Raw genomic sequence first — 9250 nt, 5'->3', positions numbered from 1 at the left:
GGAGTTATCATTAAACATACTAACTATTTAACCTCGGCTCTCCGGCCTCGTGACAAACGCCACCAAAGCAAAACACAATCTCCACCCTTTTAGTCATCCCGACTGAATGAACTAGCCAATTGCTTAAGAGTACGTACACCTACTGGTTCAGATTCAACCAATCAACCGAAGGCACCACTACCAGAATGGCCCTAATGTATTCCACTCGGTGCAATACAATGAGTGCTGACACCTTCATGGGATAGTTCGCACATACTCTCACTCGATTCAATACATCGAGTGGGGTTACCTTCACGGGATAGTTCGCACATTCTATCACTCGGTTCGATACATCGAGTAAGGACACCTTCATGGGACGTTTCACATATCCACTCAGCCGGTTCGACATACCGAGTGAGGACACCTCTAGCAAATTCCTTCATGCTTTCCCTCGATCCGATGCATCGGGCGAGGTCTTCAAGGTCAACTCCACTTTCTCACTCAGTTAGATAAGCCGAGTGAGGGCATGTTTGTGTTTCACCTCCATCCACCCACCCACTTAGCCTTGTATACCGAGTGCATCACCTATAGTAAAAGCTATACTATTCGGTCTTGCGAACAGAGAAGCAGCGCATTCACATATTTGACCAGTCGGTCACGAAGGACGACTAAGCACACCTTCATGCAACATCAACTCTCTAAGCTAAGCACTCCTTAACTTAGAGAGTGGGGGGCAAAATGTTAGGGCAAAAAAATGTCCTCGGCCCAAATAGGCCCAAAGACGAAGACCCCTTCAACAAAGCTCGGAGCCATGGCCTAATTCCGATTGGGCTCGTAATAGAGTTTACATATTAGGTCCGCTTAGCACATCTACCATGTTGCCCACTGCTTGAGCCTAATCAGTAAAGGCCCCGATTCATTTAGGCCTCATCATCAGCTTGTCTGGGCCTAGGCCCTTTGATCCTAGATCACCTAGGGCTTACTTAGACCCCAAGGTTGTCTATTTCTTATTTCAGTACTATTTAGATTCTACCGAAGAGATCTATTACTATCCTTACTCGTCTAAAATCCGCATTTTAGATCAATTAGGACTCCCTCTCCTACTAAGGTAAAGGAATCAAAAGTCTTCCTAGTCATTAAACCTTAACCTCCAAATGACTCATAGTCTTACTAGGACTCGAAGATCTTATAGTTGCTATTTAAACAGAGGTCAACCCTCTCACAAGAGGAACGCATTACACCTTTTAGCCCCATAGTTCTCACTCTTGGGAACCTTGTATCATAGTCGTAGTTGTAGTCTCTGACTAAACTTCCGGTAACCTTCTCTTTCCCTCACCCTCACTAAATTAACCTCATTCAGCCTTGCTGATTTGAGCGTCGGAGTGCCTACGGCAAACACCACCCTAGTGTTTTCCATTCACTTCATGCTTGTTTTCTTGCGTATGCAGGTACAACAGATTGCTGGTGGCCTCAACCTCACGGGATCAGACCCTATTTCTGTAACGATAGATTTTTTGCATCTACAATTAGCTTATTGTGTTTTTTTTATGTTTAAAGGAAGAAGAAACGATTGAGGAAGAAGAAGAATGAAGGATGAGGTTAGAGCATGGATGCTTTTAAGTTTAATATTTGTTTTTGTTTGATAAATACACATATTAAGCTCATGATAATATAATAAAAATGTTCATTTCATTTCAATTAATGAATCATTACAATTACATATCTCATATCTCTTTCGCGTCATCGAGTCTCACAATTACCACCATTGGATTCCTACTAGCTAGTTGAATTTTGCTTAAGTTTTGAATTTGAAGATAGGTTTTAAAATTAGGTGTTGTGTGAGAATATGCGGGCAACTCAGAGAAAGCAATAGCTTGGAGCGAACTACAGCTCAGAGTAACTTGTGAGACGACGATCAAACAGAAACGAGCTACAGTCATAAGTAAAGTGAGCTACCTGGCAACTATCTTTCAGATCGTGGATGAGCCTTATCTCCTTAGATAATCGTTATCCCCTAAAATAAAAGAAAAGATCACAGGATTGACTCTCTATAATCTCAACATGATAATTACACCAAAGATCATGGGATTAACTTCACAAAATCAAGCCATTATCCCGATGTTGGTACAGAATTCTGCACCAACCAGCGTGATCCGATCAACCTTACCGGGATCGGAACTGATGTGTGCGTGATTAGTTAAAATCAACAATGAATATGAATGATATGAATTAAAAACAAAGAGACTTTTAAAGTGGTTCAGCGAGGTTAACAACCTACATCCACTGTGTTTTTATATTTGTTGTGAGAGCTTACAATGCAATTCTTGTCATAACTTCATAAACATTTTCTCATCGTTTGAGGGAGTTTTTATATAAATAAAAGAGCGAAATTAAGGGGATTACAATTGATCTGGATTGCAATTTCGATATTCTTGTGATTGGGTGCTGTGATTGCGCAGTGATCGCTGTTGATCGAGTCTTTTCTGTAATATCTGGGATTTGAAGTAATCTAGAGATTGATTGAAGGATTCCTCGAATTGTTCATGACTAGCTTATGCTGGGTCAAGCTATATCTCAACCACCTTATGTTGGGTCGATCAATCATAGTTGCTGAGCTCATTATGGGTTGAGCTACATCCTTGAGTTGGCTCGAGCTTGGCAAAAAAATCACACATAACATCTATCCCCTAGTGTTCAATGCTCGTTTCGGGCTTCGAAGACTATTGCTTGATCTGATGCTGAGCTCTGCCTCGACTGTGAGCCTCCGGGTGCGTGTTCGAATGGGCCCTAATGATCGACCTTGTGCTTGGCTGACGTACCTCACACTTAGATCTTTATTTCTCACGATACTTGTCAAAACTCAGAATATGAATAGACAGGGTATAAAGGTAATTTTTGCATGGTCGTGCTGCATTAAATGCGGCAGCCTTTGTCAGTTACATTTCATCGCGCGTGGGCGAAGAAATAGTTGTTCACGTGCAAAGTCGAGGCGACGTGTAGCGATGGTTATCATTACTATAATTTGACGGTTCGTCGCTCCCTGTGGATGGTCGACAAGTGGCCACGTCCAAGGGCTGAGATTTCTCGATGAATAAAAGGTGAGGATCAAGTCAAGGCGACGTGCAGCAATGGTTATCATTACTACAATCTGACGGTTCGTTGCTCTCCGTGGATGGTCAACACGTGGCCACGTCCAAGGGCTGAGATTGCTCGATGAATGAAGGGCCGGGATTGACTTTAAATTGACGGCCACGATTAAACCCCACCCTTTCGTCTCTCATGCTAACCACTATAAATGGTGGCAAAAACCTCAAAATAGTCACTCCGAAAGTTATTCTGACTCTCTTGCTGCTCTCTACTGTTGCTCTTACGTCATCGCGGTGGTTTTTCTCACGAGTTATCAACACTTTCTCCATTCTGGTAAGGCTTCTCTTCCTTACTCTCTTTGTTTTTCTAATTTTTGCGTCCAAGGGTGGTTGCTGTAGTGGCCACATTAGATGTTTTAAGGTTTTAGTAAAGGTTTTTTTGGGTGTCTCCGTCGATCTCAGGTTGGTCGCGTATTTTCGCTATATTGCATGAGCTATCTCAGGTGCCTGAAATAGAAACGAGTGTGGAATGGTCACCGATTTGTTCGAGCTCTAACGCATGTTTGCTTCTTTTTTCAAGTACCCAGAGTCGAGTTACAACCATGTCGTCATCTAGCAGTCATACAATAGATCGTATGTTCAATTTGCAGGTAGGCTTGGCAACCCTTGGGGATGTGTCCCCCGAGATATCTAAAGAATCGTCGCTAAAAGTTTAAACCCTAACGCTGCAGGCTTGTCCGATCGTGCTTCGATCTAGCTGGCTTATTCCCTGCCATCTCCAGCCAATAAGCTGCAAAGAGAACCACAATCGTTGATTACCATCGGCGATGTTGAATGCATAAGAGCGGTCTACGAGCCGCAGCTTAACTTAATGGTTCCCAAGGAATATTCTCAAAAGAACCCTTCACCCGGATGGATAACAATTTCCCAAACTCTCCTTAAGTGCGGGTATCCATTCCCCCACACTACTTCATCGATAACATGTTGAGGTGATTCGACATCGTTCCTCTCCAACTAACGACCAACTCTCACGTGATCATCATCGCGATGTACATCGCATACATGATCGCTGAATTGGGCGAGCCATCCGTTGAAGAGCTCGTCCACTTGTACGGGCTAAAAAAAGGGCAAGACCGGATGTACTACGTTTCCAAAGCAAGGAGAGTATGTTTTAATAGGCTGATCGACTTCCCAAAGAAAGTTCCACACTAGGACTCACAGTTCTTCTTCTACGAAGCTCGGGAGACTATCGTCTTCACTGCAGAAGCGAGTAAAGCTCGAGCTTCCCGTGTATGCGGGAGGATTATTCTCGAGCTGTACATTCTAACAAATCATCCTATTTTGTTTTTGTAGTTAACGTCGAGTATAATTATCTTCTAGCCCCAAGCTTATAGAGGCTATAGCATTTTAGCGATCTTCCGGACAATCAGCACAATGTCAACGAGCTTCTTACGCTTTCTCACCTGAAAGCGTACGACTTCTGTCAGGACGAGGCCAATTTCTTAGCACTTTTGGAGAAAGGTTAAGTTGTTGCTTGCTCGCACTTGCTTTCCCGCACAAAATAGATTGCTAATTCTCTTGCCTTTTTTCTTGCAGAAATGTGGGCCGAAAAACCCAAAAAGAAAAAAATGGTTGTCTCCATGGCCGCTACAAAGGCTCTGACTGCTTCAGAGATGAAGCAGCCCACGAAAATTATCAGCTTGAAGCATGTCGGTGGCGAGCTTGGGGGAGGCCCAAGTGCGAAAAAGCTCACATCTACTACTAAGGCAGTTGACGGGAAAAGCATTATGGAGCCCCGAAAGGAGCCAACAAAGAAAGCGTTTGAACCAACTGGAGGTTCAGGAAAAAATAAAGCACCCGAGCAACAGATTGCTTAGGCAAAGAGGTCACCATGCAAGCCAACGACCTTTGAAATGAAACAGCCAAAGGCTTAGCCAAAAAGAAATTCATCCCTGCTAGTGAGGCGGGTGCTTTTATAGGGAGTAAGCCTGGCTCATCCCAGCCAAAAAACAAGGAAACAAAGGAAGCGGCCCAAGCTGTGGTCGATGGGCTAATCGACCAACTTCCTAACCATATAGGTGTTAGGCCCGCACTAGCCAGGGATTGTGTCACCCTGCGAACATTCGCGGCCGTCAAGGACTTGTTTCGCTCTTAGATGTTGGCCTTAACCTATAGCTACACGGCAAAGGTATCGATAGTCGGCACCCCCTTTGTTTTTGCAGGTTTTTCTTGATTCTTGCTGACTCCTCGTCTCCTCTTTTCAGGTTTCCATGGCGAGCAGACTTCTATACGATGAATGCAACGACACTTTAGAGGCTAACCACCGGAATGATAGGCTGTAGAGATGGTGAATAAAGATGCTATAGCTTGGGCCAAGCTTGCAGAGAAAGAGAAAGAGAAAAAGAAAGAGGCCAGGCTTGTTGAGCTTAAGCGACTCAGGGGGGAAGTCGCAACCTTCCAGGTCAAGGAAAGGGAATTCCTTGACAAGCTTAAAGCGAGCGAGGCTGCTCAGGCCAAAGCGGAGGCTAAGGCATCAAAGGTCGTGGAGACTTTGGCACAGTAGCCGGGTGACAACAACAAACTGAACTTTGAGCTATCCTCGGCTCAAAAAGCTGTCGCGAACTGGGAAGCCAAATCCAAACAGTCTTCGCTCGACCTTGGTTAGGAGGTGGCAGGTTACTAGGAGGCCGAAGCTAAGGCTAGACAGCTCAGGCTTCGGATTGAAGAGCTGAACGAGGCCATTATTACTCGGGTCTGGGAAACATCCGTCTTCCTTGTCAGAAAATTGTGGGAAGCATATCCTTCAATCGACTTCTCTTTCCTTAACTAAGCTTATCAGAAAGAAGTTGAAAGAAAAAGGACAAAAACCAGGGGGAGACCTATGTTTACTTGGAGGAGTCCAAGGAAGAGAGCAAGGACCAAGGGGAGGTTGAATGAGGCGAGAAAGAGGTCAAGCCCCAGCTTCAAGTCGAGTATCCAACCCCCCTGACCATGATCCCATCAATCGAGGTTCCCAACCTTGGAGTGGAAATTGTCATTCCTCCTGTTGACGAGTCATCTCTTCTTCTCGACAATGACTTTCTTGGACAGGTCGAGGATAAAGCTCCTGCTCCTCTATCAGCTTGAAGAATTCCTTTGTTTTTTTTTTTTTTTTTGTTATTATTTTTATAATTGGTTGATTGTAATCGAGCTTTAATTAATGAGAGAAAATTTTTCATCATTTCTTTTTCGAGCAATGGCTGTTATATTTTTATAGAGTCGTTTAATTCATCCTAGTTGGACTCTGAGATCTGAATTTTCTCTAAGTCGCATGTAGTTCGCTTTTTTAAGAGCTTTTCGGATTTTTGTGAGAAAATCTTTATGCAACTTTTAGCATCGATTTCAGATTTTTCGTCCATTTTAGGCTTTCATCACCAGCTTAAGGCTGATTTTCCTTAACATGCTTTTTCTTAGATTTTTCCAAGTTTAACTATGTCGATTTGGGATTTTCAATCTCGATTTTTGAGAGGAAATCTAATGCGATAATAAACTTCAATTTTAGACTTATTGTCTTTTTCGAGTTCTTTGGTCACTAGCTTAGGGCCGATTTCCTTCGACGTGTTTTTTCCATAATTTTAAAGCTCAAGTTTATCTTCGTCGATTTGGGGTTGTTTTGCCTTCAAAGAGTTGGATTTTGGCTTGGCTTGTTCGAGACAAGCTACCTTTCCTGGACTCTTGACTTCGAGTTTTCTTTTTGGAACGTCATCGCTTAGGTTACGATTTAGTAAAATGCTAACGATCTTAAGATGTTAACAATGAATCACATAAAATAATGAATAGTACCTCGTTTATTAATCAAGTGTTTTGGTCGTGAATGACCTTACAATGGATTTTGTACATAAGAACAAGTGAAACCCGAGTTGCTTATTGGTAATATCTTCGCAAGTGCTCGATGTTCCAAGCTCGCATTATTGCTTTGCCATTAAGGCGTTCCAAGTGTAAAGATCATGGTGCAAGCTTTTCCGATATCTTGAAGAGACTCTCCCATTTGGGCCCAAGTGCCCCCAGATTTGGGTTTTGAGTACCTTGGACGATCTTTCTGAGGACTAGATCGCCCATTTCAAAGTCTTTATTTTTTACCTTGGTATTGAAGTATCGCTTGGCTCGCTGTTGATACGAGGCGAGCTTTAACTGAGATTTGGCCTGATGTTCTTCGATCAGGTCTAGCCTTAGGTAGAGAAGATCTTCATTTACTTCTTCGTCAGAGATTTCTCTTCAGAACGAACTGATTCCTACTTCAATCGGGACCATTGCCTCACATCCATAAGACAAAGAAAACGGGGTCTCGCTGGTTGAGCTCTTGGCGGTCATTCTATGAGACCATAAAGCTTCTGGCAGCTCGTCGACCTATCTTTCTTTAAGGTCATCGAACTTCTTCTTTATGGTATGCTTGATTACTTTGTTCACAGCTTCTACTTGTCTATTTGCTTGAGACTGGTAGAAGGCTGCAAAACTCTTTTTGATGTCGAGCCACTCGTAAAAGGTCCTGAAATCTTCGCTGTCGAATTGCTTCCCATTGTCAGTTATTATTGTATGGGAAATTCCAAACCGACAAACTATGTTCTTATAAACGAAATCTTTCAGCCTGCTTCACGTTATCGTTGCCAATGGTTCGACTTCCGTTTACTTGGTGAAGTAATCTATAGCAACAACTGCGAATTTAACGCCCCTTTTTCCCGGAGGCAAGGGGTCGATAAGGACGATGCCCCAGGTCGCGAATGGCCAAGGACTTGTCAGAGCGATCAATTCTTATGGAGGAGCTCGCGAAATATCTGCAAATCTCTGGCATCGTCACATCTGCAGACATAGTCTGCCATATCATCATAAATTGTTGGCTAGTAATATCCCTAGCGGAGCACCTTCTAAGCTAGAGATTTGCCCCCTGCGTGGTTTTCACAAATTCCATCGTGTTTCTCTCTTAGGACGTAATTTGCATATTTGTAGTCAATACGTCACAGCAATGGTACATCACACTTATACAATCTATCGTTGATGAGCGTGTACCGAGCTGCCTTTGTGTGGAGTGCTCTAGCTTTGGTTCTGTCCCCTAGCAATGTGCCATCCTTTAAGTAGGCGATGATTGCATCCATCCAGCTATACCTTTGACTTGTGGTTAACACTAGAGCATATAGAGCAGAGATACTTGGTTTCACGAGGAATTTAACTAGGATTGAATTTGCATTTTCATTGTTCATTGCAGAGGCCAGGCGAGCTAATTCATCTACCTGCGAGTTTCTCTCTTTTGGGATTTGGTGAATGGAAAATGATCTAAACTATCTGAGCTCAATCTCTACTCACTGGAGGTAGGATGTCATCCTATCTTCCTTTGCTTGGTATTTCCTAGTAACTTGGTGGACCACGAGCTGTGAGTCACTATAGATCTTGATGGACTCTACCCCTATTTTCCTAGCGAGACGGATACCTACGAACAATGCCTCATACTCAGCTTCGTTATTGAAGGCATTGAACTCGAACCTTATTGCGGCTATAATTGGGTCTCCTTCTGGACTTTCAAGCAAGAGGCCCGCACTTGCTCCCCTTTTATTTGAGGAGCCATCTATGTACAAAGTCCATAGTTATAAGTTGTCACTCTTTGGTTTTTGTTGCTCGACCTCTCTCGAGGTATCTGCCTATGGCGGGCTTGATTCAGCCTCTGGATGATAGGAGAACTCAGATATAAAATTTGTCATGGCCTGGCCTTTGATATATGTCCTCAAGATATACTTGATATTGTGTTGACTCATCTCCATTGTCTACTGGATCAGTTTATCCGATGCCTCGGGCTTCCGCATTATCTTCTTGAAGGGGAAATTTGTCAACACATGGATAGAGTGTGCCTGAAAATAGGGTCGTAGCTTTCTAGCAGCAACAACGAGGGCGTAGGTGAGCTTCTCTATCTTCGGGCACCTCATCTTCGTGTCGAGTAGTCTCCAGCTCACATAATACACTGGCTATTGTATTCCTTCCTTTTTCACGTACCAACGCCATGCTAACAACGGACTTTGATATCTACAAGTACATTAGTAGCGGCTCACCCTGGATGGGCTTTGACAATAGGGGAGGTTATCTGAGGTGTTTCTTCAGCTTCTAGAAAGCTCTTTCACACTCTTTTGTCCACTTGAAACATTTCTTTCCCTTCAAGTCTC

The sequence above is a fragment of the Pistacia vera genome, unplaced genomic scaffold, assembly GCF_008641045.1.
Source record: "Pistacia vera cultivar Batoury unplaced genomic scaffold, PisVer_v2 Contig592, whole genome shotgun sequence".
Classification (NCBI taxonomy): Eukaryota; Viridiplantae; Streptophyta; class Magnoliopsida; order Sapindales; family Anacardiaceae; genus Pistacia; species Pistacia vera.
Note: the sequence above shows the minus strand (reverse complement) of the source record.